Raw genomic sequence first — 11,881 nt, forward strand, 5'->3', positions numbered from 1 at the left:
CCTGCCTCAGCCTCCCAGAGTGCTTTAATTTTTTTATTTGTATTTAATTTTAACTACAGTCATGTGTCACTTAACGATGACAACACATTATGAGAAATGCATCATTAGGTGATTTTGTCACTGTGAGACTATCCCAGACTGTAAACCTTGATAGTATAGCCTACTACACACTTAGACTATGCAGTGTAGCCTATTGCTACCAGGCTACAAATCTGAGCAGCATGTTACTGTACTGAATACTGTGAGCAGCTGTAACACAATAGTAAGCATTTGTGCATCTAAACATATCTCAAACTAGAAAGGTACAGTAAAAATACAGTATCATAATCTTATGGAACCAGTATCATATATGTGGTCCTTAACTGACGAAAACATCATTATGTGGAGTCTGGCTGTCATTTGAATTTTTTTTTTTTTTTTTTTTTCCCAAAACAAGGTCTTGCTCTGTCACCCAGGCTGAAGTGCAGTGGCTTGATCTCAGCTCACTACAACCTCCACATCCTGGGTTCAAGCAATTCTCCTACGTCAGCCTCCTGAGTAGCTGGGATTACAGGCACCTGCCACCATGGCTGGCTAATTTTTGTATTTTTAGTAAAGACGAGGTTTCATCATGTTGGCCAGGCTGGTCTCAAACTCCTGACCTCAGGTGATCTGCCCACCTCAGCCTCCCAAAGTGCTGGGATTACAGGCATGAGCCACCACGCTTGGCCTTGTAATTTGAATTTAAATGAGCACTTGTGGCTAGTGGCTACAGTGCAGATCAAACTTCTCCTTTCTACTCCTGCCAGTGGCCACACCTATCTCTCAGCAGCACTTGCTATAGCTACATTTTTACACTTGTGTGAGCATTTGATCGTTTATCCCCCTCAGTAGATTGGAAGTTTTCTGTGGGCAGGAAACATGCTAACTTGTTCACCTCTCTATTTTGTTTTTTTCTTTTTTTTGGGGGGGGTGGACTTTAATCTTTATTTACAGGACACTGCGAGATATGAAATTCCACAAAGAAATAAGAAACCCATTCAGAGGACAAGCTATATACAGTATTTACATGTTGGAACTGTTCAAGTATAGTTTCAGTGTAAAAAGTGCTACAATACCAAACCATATTTAAAAAGAGTTCTTTGTAGAGAAACAGTAAGACAAACTTATACCAAACATAGTACACAACAAATTTATGCCTCAGCTACGTGATCTACAAGTTAAAGTTCCCAGGAGTCCCATCTTGAACTTGGAAGGTATAGCCTTCAGAGGTCGTTTCTGGCAGCATATTTTCATCTTTGTCTTCCTCTACAGAGAAATACTTAATTAAGCTTAACAAAGCCTTATACACACTCATTTTCATGATTTTGTAGAGCTTCAATTTTGTCTAAGCCTCCACATTCTTTAATCATTATACTAAGTTTCTCAGTTTCACCTAGTTTCTCAGCAGCCTGAAAGATATTTGAAATGGCATCCAGGATAACCAGAATAACCTTGGTATCTTTACAATTAAGAGGTTCATCAACGGTTCTATTATGCCACAATGAATGAGGTACACAATCTGTTCAACTGTTTCTCCACTGGTATAGTTGGTCACAGCCCATACAGCTTCCTTTTGTGTCTTAAGATCTGACTTAGAACATTGGCAAGGAATAGGACTAATCCATGATTCACAACTTGCTGTATCTGGTCCTGACGGCCAGCTATGATGTTTGACATTGTCCATGTAGCTTCCTTCCAAGTGTTAGTTTTGGGGTTGGTGAGCAGGCTGGGAAAGACAGCAAGCGCTCCTGCATCGATCACAACCTGAGTCCGTTCATCTGTGCCAGTGACAATATTCCCTATGGCTCTTAGTGCAGGAGTCACAATTGGCAATTCAGAAGCTCCTAGAAGCTTCACAAGTTGGGGCACAATTCCTGTTTCCATGACGATGTCAATTCATTCATTTGGACCATCAGTCAGGTAGGAAATAGCCCAGCAGGTATCTGCTAATACTTCTGGATCATCATGATGCGGGAGCCGAACTCAGATAGGAAGAATTTCCTCAACAGCATCTAACGGGGGTGCAGGATTCTTGTTGCAGCAAAGATTTGAAAGTGTCCAGGTAAGATTACGTAAGTAACCACATGCTAAAGATGACATATCAGGAACTGCAACAAGAACCAACAGTGGGTCAACGGCACTGTACTTAGTAACCAAGTCTCGGAAAACTGAGCTATCACGTGCAATGTTTCCTGGAGCCGATACAACTTGTTCACTGACGTGAGCATGGGGAGATGCCAACAGAGAAACGAATGCTAGGATGGCACCTCCATCTACCACAACCTTGGCTTGTTCTGATTCCCAGAAGCAACGTTAGTGAGCGCCCAGGCAGATTCAAACTGAATGGGACTATAATCAGTTCTGCCTAAGAAAGACACAAATTTTGGAATCAAACCAGCCCAGATTAAGTTGTCTTTGCGGGGCGGGGGGTGGTGGGGGGTGGTGGGGGGTGGGGGCGGGGGTGGGGGCGGGGGTAGGGCTGTTTTCCTCTAGAAAGTAGTTTCCTGGCAGCTTGAGTAGCTTGGAGCTAACTTTTCACATTGTTGCTATTTATGCCTTTGACAATGTCATCAACAGACCAATTTACAGTGCCCTGATTGTTGTGGTTTTTCTGCAGCGGAGAAGTAGCATCATCAGGAGATGAGCTTACATTTCTCCTCTTCAGCATCTGGTCATTCTTAGCTTTCCTCAGCTCCACATTGACTTCTATTCTGCGACACCTCATTTCTGTACTGTCTTTTCCCTTGTTCTTGAATCTGTTAAGTCGGGCAGCTGGGTTCACCTTTCTCTTTTAGATGCCTAGTACAGGGCCTAGTACTAGACAGGTTCTCAGTACACATGTGTGAAATGAAAGCATAGCCAAAGGATGAATGGCCAGCCAGGGAGTATGTTAGTGAGAGTTCTCCAGAGAAACAGAAGAAGTGGGATATTTTACATATACATATATGCACATAATATACGTATTTTATATACACTATACATATTTATATATATATTATACACACACACACACACACACACACACACACACAAAGGGATTTATTTTAAGGAATTGGCCATGTGATTGTAGAGGCTAAGAAACCTCCAGATCTGCGGGGTGAGTTACCAAACTAGCAATGTGAGAGAGCTGATGGTGGGCTTCTAGGCTGAAGACTGACAGGCTTGAGACCTAGACAGAGCCATTGTGTAGTTTGAAGAAAGTACTTAGGTAGGAAGAAGTCTCTTTCACTTGGAGGAAGGAGAGAGAGCCTTTTGTTCTATTCAGGCCTTCAACTGATTGGATGAGGTCCATCCACATTAGGGAGGGCCACATCTGCTTGACTGAGTTTACAGATTTAAATGCTAATCTCTTCCAAAAACACACTCTGAATAATGCTTGACAAAAGCACCCTGAATAATGTTTGACCAAATATCTGGGCACACCACGGCCCAGACAAGTTGACACAAAACTGACCATCACAGGGGGTGACAAATTTTCTTGCTGAGTTTGTGTTTAGGTAAAACTTTATTATAATTAGGCAAATAGTTTAAAGTTTTTTTTTCAAAGGACTTAGGGACCCTAAATTTGGGTGGGTTTAGCCCTGATCTCTTTCCCTGAAAGAGACAGGAAGGAGCAAAGAAACAGTGTAAATCTATCAACCCTGGTTCAGCCCGTGGTGTTCCTCATGGGACACTGAATTCCACAGTGGCTGCTGGGGTGATGGGCCGCCATGACCTACTCAGGTATAAAGTGAGAGTGAGAAGACCACCAGGGGCAGGGGCTGGGGACCATGTCCTTAAAATTCTGGACCATGAAACTCTTGGTCCCTGGTCATTTCTAGATATGGTCATTGCTAACCCTCAAATTGTTGTTTTGCATAAACGCAAATGTGTTTTCATAAACAAGAGGGTTTGCTATTTCAAAAACTCAAAGACTGCCCTTCTAGCTCAGAAAGCGACCATCCTAAGTCCACCTCTGCTCATGCTCTTTATGCATGAGACCAAAGGACTGTGGCACACTCCTGCCACCTGGTGGCAACATATGAAAAGTCATGCAAAGGCTTAACCCTGAGGTTCTGATTTGGCCAAAACACAAGACAGAAAGAGCATGCTTGGAGACTTGCATTAGTGAAACAAAATTATAAGTTAATAGGACCATAAACCTGGAAAGAAATGTAGTGATTACTGAGTTAAACTATCTCAATTTCCAGATGAGGAAACTAAGGTTTAAAAATACTTTGTGACTCACTTAAAAGATATTTCAGAGCCATGGCATCATCTTCTCCCATCAAGTGCAATTTCCCCTTTAATCCACCTCTTTAAAAAATTTCCTTACTTGGGGCAACTGAAGGCTTGATTAATTGGCAGAATGGTGAGCAATTAAATACAATTGTAAAATAAACCAAAGGGACCAATTTCTATTACGACCCCTGTTTTGTAATGAGCAAAGGTCTTTGTACAGACACTTGTTCAGAAGTGACAATTCTGCCAGAGATGGTTTGCAATGAACTTGCTCTTTCAATTTGAACAGAGATGGATGTGCATCAGCAAAATCAAGTAAGTGATCACTCCTTTCTACAGGAATTGGATATCACCTTTTCATTTTCATGGATCGAATATGGACTAAATGTTGCTATGTTTTGCTAGCTGCTGTGCTAGGTGCTGGGAATACAATGAGGAGAAAACCAGAAGAGATTTTTGCTTTCATGGAGCTCACAGTCTGTTCGGGAAGACAGATGAGTTAAAATGCAACTACAGTTATGCATCACATAAGGACATTTCAGTCAGTGAGGGACTACGTATACAACAATGGTCCCATAAGATGATAATGGAGCTGAAAAAAATCCTATCTAGTGATGGCATAGCTGTTGTAATGTCATTACACAAATGTTTGTGGTGATGTTGCTGTGAACAAATCTACTGTGCTGCCAGTCATATAAAAATGTACAGTAGCCGGGCACCCTGGCTCACGCCTATAATCCCAGCACATCGGGATGCCAAGGTGCGTGGATCACTTGAGGCCAGAAGTTCGAGACCAGCCTGGCCAACATGGTGAAACCCCATCTCTACTAAAAATACAAAAATTTTCCAGGAGTGGTGGTGTACACCTGCAGTCCCAGCTACTCACGAGGCTGAGGCACAAGAATCGCTTGAACCCGAGGGGGCGAAAATTGCAGTGAGCCGAGATTGTGCCACTGCACTGCAGCCTGGGCAACAGAGTGAGACTCTGTCTCAACGACAACAACAACAAAAATATGGTAATGTCCTAGGCTTTCACACTTACTCACCACTGACTCACGCAGAGTTGCAACTTCCAGTCCTGCAAACTTTATTTATGGTAAGTTCCCTATACAGCTATACCATTTTTTATTTTTTATACCACATTTTTACTATACCTTTTCTATGCTTAGATAAGTTAGATACATACATACTTACCATTGTGTTACAGTTACCTACAGTGTTCAGTACAGTAACATGCTATACAGGTTTGCAGCCTAAGAGCACTAGGCTAAACTATGTAGCCTAGGTGTATAGTAGGCTGTATCGTCTAGGTCTGTGTAAGTACACTCTAGGAAGTTTGCACAACAATGAAATCACATAATGACACATTTCTCAGAACGTGTCCCTGTGGTAAAACTATGCATGATTGTGCTGTGCAAGGTGGTAATGAGAACACTGTATGTGGGACTAAGGATAAGAGTTGAGCTAGGACTGGAGAAGATAGCTGTCAACAGAAACAGAATCAACTATAGTCCCTGGTACTAGACGGGGAGCAGTGTCTGATGGAGCCAAATTGCAAATGAGGTTGATTGTTCAGAAGTGACAATTCTGCCAGAGATGGTTTGCAATGAACTTGCTCTTTCAATTTGAACAGAGATGGATGTGCATCAGCAAAATCAAGTAAGTGATCACTCCCCTCTACAGGAATAGGATATCACCTTTTCATTTTCATGGACCCAACATGGACAAAATATTGCTATGTTTTGCTAGCTGCTGTGCAAGGCGCTGGTGCAGACCAGCCAAGTATACAATGGCAGCACTGCCAGACTGGAGAGTCCAGTGGGAGTGGGGCATCAAGAAGACCCATACAGCCCATTAGGCTGCTTGGCTATGGGGGGCTGGCCCCTGGCATGCCACATGCTGGGTGTGGTAGTCACCAGAAATAGACAGAGGGGCAGAAGGAGGCAGTAGCAGAGGCTGGACCGCTGAGTCCCTGCTTGGGAAGCCCCGCAGCCTGGCTGAGGAAGACAGTGTTCATGTACACCCTGCTTCTGTCGGGACTGGCCCAGGGACTTGCACTAGGCTGAGCCAGCAGGGAGTGGGGCTGCCGGCACAGGCAGCCTCTGTGGTGAGGGCACCAGCAGGGCCCAGATGGAAACTCTGACCGTGGTGTTAATTCATTCCTCTGTGGTTTTCTGTTCAGGCAAATACCAGTCTTTTGTGGGTTTGTTTAGCTTAAAGCTATTGGCTATGTTGGGGCTAAGGCTCTACATCCTTGATTTCCAAGTCCCTGACTGGCCAAGTTTAAAGGAAGGGATGATCAAGTTGTTGGCTACTGGGAAGGACATCATAAAGCTTCGGAGAGCAGTTGAGGAAACCCTACTAATTTCCCCCCGACCTGAGGTACAACCTGGCCTGGAAATGCATTCTGTCCTGCTCATAATACAACACAAGCGTGTGAGGTTTCAGGGTAGGCAGTGAGCCTGTGTCCTCTCATATGTCTAATGCAACATCTTCTTGGGGAGAATATTGACTCTTCCAAGTGGAAAGTTGGCCTGGAGCCTCCTAGGAAAGGTGGCAGATGGAGCGTGGTTGATTCATGATACCATAGCGTCTTGTCCGTTTGTTGGATTGGGTATCCCCTGAAGAACTTTCCACACCCAAACCTGCCCTGGGACATTCAGTTCAACCCTCTGCAGTGAACTCTGGCCCAAATAGCAAGAGATTTGCTTCCACCAGGGGTTGGCCACAGACCGACCATGTGACTCTGAGATAATTCTCACTCTGTGACTCAATTTCCTCAGCTGCTCTTGAGATAATTTTCAACACCGAAAAGAACAACTATTGCTGTAGCCAAAAATAAAAACGAGATATTAGTTGTGCTAGATATTAAATGCCATCCAAGAGACAGTAAATTTAATGGCCCCAAAGTGGTTTCAGGTCTCTGAAAGGAATTTATTCCCCAGCTTTGGAGAAGAAGCTAAGTGCCGTCCTTCTATTTCTGTCCTGCATTCAGAAAGTCATAAATAGTTAACTGCGTGAGTCCTTTTTTAAAACCTCCCAGGAGCATCTAAAAATAGCCTCTGGGGGCTCAATGCATATTTCCTCAGGTCCTCCTCTTAATGTTTCAGTATAGGTGGTGACCATTTATTGTTACTGTCGCCTATGGATTTACAGAGACAAAAGCAGCTAGGCTGGAAGGCAAAGAGAGGAAGCTTTTCGTGTGGGAAGGGTCTCTTGGAAAGTGGAACCTAGCATCGATACAGGGATGAGACATGTCACCTCTCCTTTCCTTGGTTTCCCTGCTAGTAAAAGGGGAGAGAAGGAGAAGTCTCTCTCCCCAGGGTGCAGTAAGAATCTACCCTCAAGTAGGAAGTTTCAACAAAGAAAGCAGAACCTGCCAACAGCCAAATGCTATTATGACAAGTCAAGTCCACACTCATTACATGCCTTTGCTGTGCATGTCACCCCTGCGATTTCCTATCTCCAGGCCCAAGTGGGGCCCCTCCTGCCAGTTTTCCAGCCCAGTGGTATGACTGGAGGCTGACTGTCCATCACGAGCTTGATGGACAAGGGGCAGGAACAGCCAAGCCCAGCTCAGCTACCTGCCTGTTCTTTTCAACCATGCCTCTGCTTCCCTTATGCTTAACAGCAGCAAATAGCACCCCTCTCTGACTCTCAGCCATCTCCATCAGGCATGCATCCTTGCAAACAGACCATCAGCCCAGGGCGCTCCTATGGACTTAGAAGGAAGGATAGGGCAGGAACATTCCTGGCAGCCTCCATGGCCTTGGTCCTCTCTCCTAACAATGCACAGTAATTAGCTGCATCTCGGGCCCCCTGACACCCCTTAACCTGGAAAATCAGGCAGACTTGTGCGACAGCAATCAGCTCCCAGACACATCCAGCCATAATGTGATTACGCCATTTACCAAAATGCAAAGAGAGATACTTGAGGCGTTTCTGATTAGGGCTGACATTATCCCTCTAATGGGACACCGCATTAATCAAAGCTGTTGCTATGACTATGGCGATGGTGGGGAAATAACCCCAGCTTGATTCTGGGCCTACCCAATGCCGCCAAGGAAGAGGTCAGCTTTTGTTAGGGACATAGCAGAAGAATTGCTTCTTCCTGCTTAAGAAGGGCTTTCTATTGAAATCACACCAGCAGCCAGAAAGACAGGCCTCTGTTTTCTTTCATTACACTGGGATTTTCTGGTGCCATTGCTCAAGATGACTCGATAGCATTGTTCTGGGAGGGACTGGGATGTGTGTGTGTTGGGGGTGGGGATATGGACGCTGATTTGTGGGGCTGTCAGAGCCTTCTGCTCTCCAGAACTGTATCTTAATTGCTGGGTGGCCCCCTGGGAATCATGGAGGGCATGAGAACCTGGGGGCGGGGGAGAAGGATGATCTGTGGAAAAGCCCAGCTTTTCCCATGGCATAAACACTCTGGGCTTCTGCTGCTTTCTCCATTCCAGAGCCACTAAAGCATTTGGCAGAGACAAGCCTGCACCACACACCCTATGACAAGGCAGATGGAAAAACAGGCGGGAATGAAATGGATCTGACAAGCTTGCGTGGAAAACCCCCTGGCCTCTGCTCCGGGCTGTGGAGAACCCATGAACTACAGGGGAGGGCAGGGGAGACCAGGTGATGGGGGCTGGGGATGGGGTCATCAGAACCCCATGATGGCTAGATAGAGGTAAACTGTTCCAAACACCCAAGGCAGCCTTCCCTCCGGTGCAGATACTGAAAGGGAAATAGAGGTCAGTGATGTGGCACAGCTCCTCCTCCCAGCACAGGGATAGAGCAGTGGAGAAGAATCAAGGAATCTGGTTGTAGTTCAAGTCCTTTCTAGAATTTTCTCTGAGCCTTGGTTTTCCCATCATCAGAGTGGGGACAATGAAATCTACTGTGCTGTCCTCATAGAGGCGTAAAGGTCGGTCAGACCACTTCCTTTGGGGCAAAGTGATTTGTAAACTCTGGAGCATAGATATTCAAACTTGGCTGCATTTGGGAGTCACCTGAAGAGGTTTTTGAAGTTCTGAAGCTGGGGCCCCAGCGTCAGACATTCTGGTTTCATTGGTCAGAGAGGCGGCAGGGTGTGGGGATTTTTCAAAACTCCAGGGGATCCTCATGCACAGCCCAGGTTGAGAATCACTGCTCACAAGTGCTATAGGGAGCCATGCCCTGCCTTTGAGCCTCATTTCCTGTATTTTTTAATGAGAATAAAAATTTTTTAAAGTAAAAGGCTTTCATGGGAATAAAAGGAAAAAAAATGTATGTGAAAATGCATAAAGTCGTATATCCTGGATTCCTAATTAATGTTCAGTTCCCTCATTAGAGGCCGTTGCCTCTGTTTCAGGGGACTCTCGTCCCCAGGGTGAGACCCTGGACAGCACCTTCCCTCTTAGCTGTGTGACTGTGTTCAACTTACTGAATAGCAGCAAGCATTTACAGCACCTGAAGCCTTTCACATGCTTGATCTCACTTAATTATAGCAATAACCTGGGGAGGTGGGCATAGATCATTGTTACCACCCTGTGAAGCAACATCATAGGTGACTCAGGCAGTCAGTGGTGGAGCTGGGATTTTAGCCCAAATTTGTCTTGTTCCGAAACCGGAGTTCTTTCCATGACCTACTTGGTTAGAACTGACCTGAGTCAATTTTGTCATTCACTGTGTATATGTAAGAGGTCTTGGGGCCGTAGGTCTCTGCATGTTGTAATGAAAGCAGGTGTCAGATAGAATTCTGCCATACAGACTTTCATTTATTAGCAAAGCAGGTTCAAAAACAGGCATGTGGCTTGCTCTGTGAGCTCAATGACATCCTGAATCATTGTCCTTTTAGGTGCCCCGGTAGATCCTTGCATGAAAGCTTCACTCAGGGCAGAGGTGACATTTTTCAGCACCACGATTCAGCTAACCTTGTCATTGAGTCATGAGAAAAAAATTAGCTGATAATCAGTCTAACAAACACAGAATCCATTGGAGTCATAAACTTATGGCACTGTTCCATTTAATAAACACAGGGAGACCAGTCAGAAGGCTACCAGAACATCCTAGCCCAGAGTTGACAAGGCCTTTCCCAATGGCTATGGGGAGGTAGGAAAGGGGTAGGATCATTCACTGAGTCAACCAAATATGTTGAGCACTGTACTAGTTTCCTATAACAAAGTACCAAAATGAAGTACAACAAAATCGGTGGCTTACAACAGAAATTTATTTTCTTATTCTGGAGGCCAGAAGTCTGAAATTAGGATGTCAGAAGGGCCATGCTCCCTCTGACACCTCTAGGGAAGGATCCTTTCTTGCCTCTCTCCTGGCTTCCAGGTTTCTGGTGGGTGCAGCAATCCTTCGTGTTCCTTGACTCATTAATCTCCCTCTCTGCCATCACATCACATGGCTTTCTCCCTGTGTATGTCTGCACCTGTGCATCCTTTCGTCTTCTAATAAGGACACCAATCATATTGGATTTAGGGCCTGTTCTAATTCAATATGATCTTAACTAACTATATCTTCGAAACCCTATTTTCAAATAAGGTCACATTCTGAGGTTCTGCATAGACATAAGTTTGGGGCGACATTATTCAACCCAGTACAGGCACCTACATTACACCAAGTGCTGTGAAGAAAGAAGGTAAAGGTGAATAAGCATTTTTCTGCACTTAGGTTGCTCAGCCCCCAGAGAGGGAGACAAGCAGGTTGGTGCCGATTCTGAGAGCAGTAAACACACGCTGGTACAGGACAGATGAAGCATCTCACCCCAAATTAACAGGGTCATGGAAGCAACCTCTGAGCTGAGTTCTGAAGGCCTGCCAGAAGGTAGCCAAGGCAAGGAGGGCAGAAAGGCAACAGAGACAGAGGGAGGGACATGTAGGTCCAAGGGTCTGGTTGTAGAGGGAGCAGGATGAGTGCATTGAGGCAAGAATGTGGGGTCTGAGATGGACAAGTGGTGATGTGTGAAGCCAAACTGTTAGGCAAGGGCAGGTCAGGAAGCATCTCATGTGCCAGTCTAAGAATTTTTTCTGTGGACCATAGGGAGCCATTGGCATAGTTTAAGCAAGGGAAGATTGTAGTCATATTTACATGTTAGAACAATCACTCTGAAGCAATGAAAAGGGTAAATTGGAAAGGTTAAGAATGTAAATGGGAAATCTCAGTAAAAGGCAATAAATAATAAGGTCCTGGCATATGGCCACAACCATGAGGATGGGGAGAAGGGAATTGATTTAATATTTATTCAATACGAGGGAATCAGTGGATAAATCAAATGGTGGGCATGGAAAAGGAGTCAATAATACATCCAAGGTGCTTTGCTGTAGGTTTTTTTAAGCTCAGGTCCTGAGGTCATCCCTGAGCTATTTGCAAGTGATCAGGACAGAATGCTGGAGAACTTCAACATTTCGGAAGCAGGAGGAAAAAAACCAGCTAGTAAATAATTCAGAGAAAAAAAAATAGTCACATGACAGGAGAAATGGAATTATACATGGTGAGCATTAAGCAGAGAGCCACTGGGACCCAGGTGGAATTAGCACCCAGGTAACAACGTTAGCCCAACGAGGTGACTCCCAGGGAAGGAAGAACTCTGGGAAGCTTAGAGACCCAGAAAGAAGGCAGAGTAGGGACAAAGACCATATAACTTTGTATTAGGCAA

The 11,881-nt window shown here is 44.8% G+C and overlaps 1 pseudogene; it reads right to left on the bottom strand.

The window, feature by feature from the left end:
• Nucleotides 1-1,192: 1,192 nt before the first annotated feature.
• On the bottom strand, nt 1,193-7,907 carry LOC129043533 (importin subunit alpha-1-like; annotated as a pseudogene).
• Between the last annotated feature and the right edge of the window lie 3,974 nt (nt 7,908-11,881).

Source organism: Pongo pygmaeus, chromosome 13 (assembly GCF_028885625.2).
Source record: "Pongo pygmaeus isolate AG05252 chromosome 13, NHGRI_mPonPyg2-v2.0_pri, whole genome shotgun sequence".
NCBI lineage: Eukaryota > Metazoa > Chordata > Mammalia > Primates > Hominidae > Pongo > Pongo pygmaeus.